The sequence below is a fragment of the Ovis aries genome, chromosome 17, assembly GCF_016772045.2.
Source record: "Ovis aries strain OAR_USU_Benz2616 breed Rambouillet chromosome 17, ARS-UI_Ramb_v3.0, whole genome shotgun sequence".
Lineage (NCBI taxonomy): Eukaryota > Metazoa > Chordata > Mammalia > Artiodactyla > Bovidae > Ovis > Ovis aries.
This window is the reverse complement of record NC_056070.1, coordinates 18,627,265-18,633,432: the sequence shown is the minus strand read 5'-3', so window position 1 is coordinate 18,633,432 and position 6,168 is coordinate 18,627,265.

The following is a 6,168-nucleotide window of genomic DNA, read 5'->3' as shown; positions in this document are numbered from 1 at the left end:
GGTGGCTGTGTAGTTCAAGGCAGCATCTGATGCTGTTTGTGAGGTATCACTTGGTGACAAGGTTGGAGTCTCCAAAAATAGTTCCTTCAGGTATTCTGCATTGGAAGTGCTTTTGAAACAAATAAGGGTTTCCGTGTATATTGTACACACAAAATATCCAGAAGGAATGGCAAGGAGGAAGAACATATGTACGAGCTGTCATTTGGTTCAGATCTTAGCAGTGACTGAATTTGCACATTGAGAAGCAGAATCCTGATTTGGACAGGCATTAAATATGGCTTACCTACCCTAAAGCACACCAGTTTGAAATCATCACACCCATATCATAAGTAAATCTGGATGAGAACAAAAGCTAAAAAAGTGTTTCAATTTCAAATGTTAACAGGCTATGGGAGAAGGGTGGGGGCGGGTGGGAATGCCTCTGAGCAAAAGGGCTCCTAGAAATATTACAAGTCATCCTTCAGCATTGCCATGGCGGTAGGCTAAACACATATTTCTCTATGCTTTTGTCTGTATTTGTCTTCATTTAAAATGTAGTCATGTGAGCATTTTATGTAAACTTTTAGTAGTTTATAAATCTTGCTAGGTGGCACTTTTTTACTTCTCTACTCTTGTAGACAGCTCTGCCTTGTAGACCATCAGTTACCTGAAGGCATAATGGCAAATAACAAACCTCTATTCTGAATTTCTAAAGTATCAATATGTTCCATTACTGAGTTTCTTATTCCATGCCTATGTCCCTTTTGAGCACAGCTTTTCCTTTTATAGCCCATGACATTTTGACTGTGGTTATAATTAGAGTCTTAGAAGGTAAATTGTACAGATTCTTGAGGACAGAGGGAGAGGGAATTGTTTTATTCCTCCATGGCTGTATTTCAGGAGATTCTCCAAGGTGGTAGGGATGACAGAGTAAAGCATAATGGTGTGTGTAACGTTTAAGTCCCTTATTTTTGGCTCTGAGCTTTGCATATGACTTAAAAACTGCTCCTGATTTAAAATGGAGCCTAGGGACTTCCCTGGTGATGCAGTGGCTAAGACTGCGCTCCCAGTGCAGGGTGCCCAGGTTCGACCCCTGATTAGGGAACTAGATCCCACATGCCACAGCTTAAGAAAGCTCCTGTATGTCACAAGGAAGGACCTGGCACAGCCAAATAAATATTTTAGAAAATAATTGGGCCTAAAAAGCCCAAATAAGCTGAGCAAAGTCCCAGTGGGACTAAATTCTAGAAAAGAAAATAAAAACACATGCTGATTGATTTCAATTGGAAAGGCATCCAAAAAATGTGCTTGAATAAGGAGCTCTGAACTTTTTTAAAATGACATGTATAAAAATACAGTACAGGCAGGCTTTTATCTAGGGTGGTTGGATACTGGAATGGCAAGAGGTCTGGAGCTGGGCTTATAAAAGCAAATTCTGCAGAAGGGCATGGGCTGTAAGTAAAAGGACTTAGCTGTGACCAGTGTGACAGTCCCTAGGGCCTCAATTTTCTCATCCAGAGTGTAGCAACACACCTACCTTGTCAATCTCAGATTTGTCAGATGTTTGTAAAACAATACTGTAAATTTTAGGTAAGTCATCGAGTAAAGATTTAAGGTTAAAGTTAGTGCTTAGGGCTCAAAGCGAAAAAGGCACTGTACCTGATGTCCTAGCGTATTCGTGTCCTAACAAGCCACTCTTAATCCTTCCATTTGAAAGGGCAGAGAGTGTTAATAGAAATTTAGACCCAAATAGGTGAGGGACTGTTGGAGTGGCAAGATTTTTTTCACCCCCGTTTCTCCAGACAGATGGAAGGTTGTAGGTTAGTGATTCAATTTCAGGAGAGGATGTCAACCCTACTCTGATTTGTAGAGTAGAAATACCTGCCTTTGAGAGATGAAACAACAGCCACAACTCCAGGACCTACCTTTGTTCCACAGACCAGATGTCTGTGGAAAGCTCACCTCTAAGAAACTATTCATTAGGACGTAGTTGCATCCATTCATCTTGACAGAATGTTAGGAGAAGCCTTGCTGTTTCTAGGCTGCTACTGGTAGAGTCGGACACGACTGAGCGACTGAACTGAACTGGTAAACCAAGATGAAATCTCAGGATGAATTCCTGTTTGCTTTGGCTGCTGAGACATTCAAAACCAAACCTTACATTTGGATTTTAATTACTGTGTGACATTCTGTAGCATGTATTCCATTTCCTTTTGCTGTCCTGCTTTTTTCTTCATGTCATTGTCTTTCTTTCATCTGCTTATTTTTGTTGACTTTCATTTGTTTTTACAATATATAAACTATCAAGTTTTTTGTTTTTTTAATCTAAACCAGAGTCTAAACTGCCACATTGAGCAGATTCAGGCTTCTAGATGTAGACCACATTAAAATGCTGGAATATAATTGCAGAGTCCTGCATCACAGGGAGAAAACACCAGTCAGGAGAGATGACGGAAAGCTGGTTACGTAGGGATACCCCTGACATCTCAGATTGGTAAACCTGAAGAGAACACCCAGCAAAATTCTGCAGCATTTTACTATTTAAGTTTGTGAGAGCAGGGATCACTGCATGGTGAGACAGACTTATTCAGACACTAAGCTTGTTCTACCCCAAGCCCTGCCGTTTTGCAGATGGGAGGGAAGAGGTTAAGGCCAGAGAAGTTCTGTCTCTAGGTCTGCCACTGATTAGCTGAACTAAAACTGAGTCAAGTTTTTCTGAACTTTAGTTTATTTACAATACAGGGAATAGACCAGGGAATCTCTTGGGTTTCTTAAAACCATTAAAACTGATTTACACTTCAAGACAATTTGGGTTAACTGCTGCCACTGCTCAAAAATATTTTTGAAACTTTTTGGAACAGTTTGGATATCCAGTTCTCTGAAGGTTTCGTTTTGCCAGGTATGGCAGTACCTACCTAGCTTAATTCACATCAGTTTCTTAATCTCAAGTGACTTCACTTTCTAAAATGAAAACCTTCCTTGGTAGGAAAATTTATCTCTTATTCTTGTCCTTGTGTTTGTCACTCAGTCGTGTCTGACTCTGTGCAACCCCATGGACTGTAGCCTGCTAGGCTCCTCTGTCCATGGGATTCTCCAGGCAAGAATCCTAGGGTGGGTTGCCATGCCCTTCTCTAGGGATCGAACCCAGGTCTCCTGAATTGCAGCCATCAGAGATTTACCATCTGTGTCCCCAGTTACGTATGTTTAAAAATTTAGGTTCTGCTCCAAGAAGCAATTGAAAAGTATTTTTTCTAACGATGGTAGCATTCGTGGCACTTAATATATGGCTTTCTGAAAGTTAATTTCTTTTAAAGAACAAGGTACTGACGTAGTGTACTCTTTAAGTACATTTAAGTACACTCTAAGTATAGTCTTTCAAGAATTAAAAGAAATTCATCCTAGTTAGACGTTAAAATGTAAGAAAACAGCTTTAGAATCAATGAAATACGAAGTATATAATATCCTAAACTACCTTTTTCTGCTGAACGTTTTAGAAAAGCTTAGATTAAGAGATGTCTAAATGTACAAGTTGTGACAGAGGTGCCCAAACCTGGCTGCACAATGAAATCACACTGAGATTTTTTTTTTTAATACCAATGCCTGGCTCCCCCTTCCACACATCATAATTTAAGTGATATGGGATGTGACATGGGCAATAGTATTTTAAAATCTTCCGAGGTGATTTCCAACATGCAGCAAAGTTACCAGTTTCAGTGAATTCATGTCCTACAACCCAAGTAATTTGCAGATTCTGTAGAACAGTTTAGTACCCACCTTTCATGCACTTATCATGTCATTAAAACCTTGTAAAATAAGCAAGATTTTAAGCATTTTGCATTAAATATTCATGTTTTTCTAAGTTCTCACTTGGAAGTTGTAATATATCATTTATTTATTAAGTCCTGAACCCAGAGCATTACTGCTGAAGTGCAGTGTTTAAAAAGATAGCTATAGGTACATAAAAAGTGAAGTACATATACGTCAAATCAAATACAGTGTACCCAAAGATATTGGGGGTTTGGTTCCAGACCACTACAATAAATAAGCACCTCAATAAAGCAAGCAGTGAATTTTTGGTGTCCCAGTGAACACAGAAGTGACATTTGCATGACATTAGTCTATTAAGTGCAATAATATGATCTCCAAAAAAAAGAAAACTATGTACCGTAATTCAAAAATACTTATATTAACTCTAGTCATCATCTAAGCCTTCAGTGACTTATTTTTTGCTAAAGGAGGAGGGTTTAAAATCTGAATACTATCAAAAAGGTGAAACTGAGCAAACGCTGTTGGAATACGGACGGTGACAGACACACGCTGACAGCAGCGTTGCCACAGATCTTCCATCTGTAAAGCAGAGTATCTTCGAAGTGCAGCCTAGTGAAACGAAGTGTGCATGCGAGTCTCCCTGCTGCGCTTGTGTTTCAGAGGTTTCTGGTGTGATTCAGGAGGCAGGTCAGTGTACTTGCAAAGGTGGGGAAAGAGGGTCTTACTCTCACGAGGACTGGCCAAGCTCTAAGTGTGGAGGAGGATGATAAGGGAGGGACTGAAGGACAGGTGAACCGCAAGTACGGAGGACTTTGTACTATGAACAGTGAAAAGCCATGAAAAGGGAAGGGTTGCTGGAATGGCTGCGGAACCGAAGGTAGGGCTCCTCTGGCCTCCCCAAAGTGTGCTCTAAAATAGATCACGTATGTGATGTCCTCACATGAAGTAGACCAGGAGGCTTAAAGGATCACGGGATAGGTACTTTATAAGCCCAAATATTGTTATTATTAAACCTGACTCATTTGCATACCGGGGTCAGAGTGGCTGATAATGAACCAGGTGCTGTGTCCCTTACGTTCTGGTTTCAGTCATCCCCCTAATGGAACTGCCTCTTTATTGTCACTGCATCAATTTTGGTGGCTTTTTCTTTGACCTGACTTGCTTGGCCCTCCCTGGTACACTTGATAGTGTTCCCACCATACCTTGAAATGTGACCTCATGTATCCTGTTGCCTTTCTGTGAACAATCCTTGATCACCACTTGCTGATTACTTTTCCTCTCCTAGCCCTTTATATACTTGATGTTTTTCAATCTTTTCTCAGAGTTCACTCAGAGTAGACTACCCCTCACCTTGAATGGCTTCCAAGCCTCTTTCAGAAATATTTTGCTGTCTGTCACCTTCACTTCAAATTCAGGTGGAGAGAGAGTGGTCCAGAGAGAAGCCATCAATGGCATGGCTCAACAAAGGTGCAGATACCAGAAATATTTGGGAAAATATATGTCAATGGGTCTATAGCCTGGAGATGCCTAAAATAGGAGAGTCAAGAGAGTTAAGACCTGGGAATGTAGGCAGATGCCAGATCAAAGGACTTTGGGTTTTTTATCTTTTTAGCACAAGATGCACTGAAGAATTTAATGCAGTCACAAAGAAGTTGATGAAAATACTCATTTTAGAAACTCAACTGGTAGCATGGAAAACAGTAGAGAGAGGCTTGAGACGACAAAGCAGTAAGGTAGGGAGGATGGGAAAGGAAGTTATTTAGAATGAACCGTCAATAGGACTTGGTGACAGATTGGATGCTGGAAGTCAAGTGTCTAGAATGGCCTTCAGGTTTCTTCTGGCAAGAGGAACTGGTTGCTGGTAGTGTCATTTATTGAGCTAAGAGGACAGATTTTAGAAGAGATTTCAATTGGACATTCAGGAAGAAATAACCAGTAGGAAATTAAACCCATCTTAAGACTAGCCTAAGACAATAGATTTGATAGTAAAAACCATATGCATGGATGAGATTATTGAACAGTTACATTCAAGCAAAACCATAATAGTAAATACGACTATTCTATAAAGGAAAAAACCCCATGGTTAAGTACCACCTTTAAATGGGAAAGCTGACCAGAAAACAAAAGTCAGGCAGGAAGTACACTAGAAGAGTGGTATCACAGGAAAACAAAAGGGAGTTTTAAGAAGTAGGCCGATCACGTGGAAAAATGAAGTATCTGCTGGATTTGACTACTGGGTTCCTGGAGACCTCAGCGGGAACGTTTTCTAAGCCAGAATTAACTGCAAGCTTCTGAAGAATGACAGGCTATTGGAACAAAGAAACCAAGGAATTGTGAAAGGGGAGGAGGTATTGAGTACAAGGCAGGTGTTCAGACGGATGCTGGAATAAGGAGATGCTCTTACAGCAAGCGGTCCAGAAA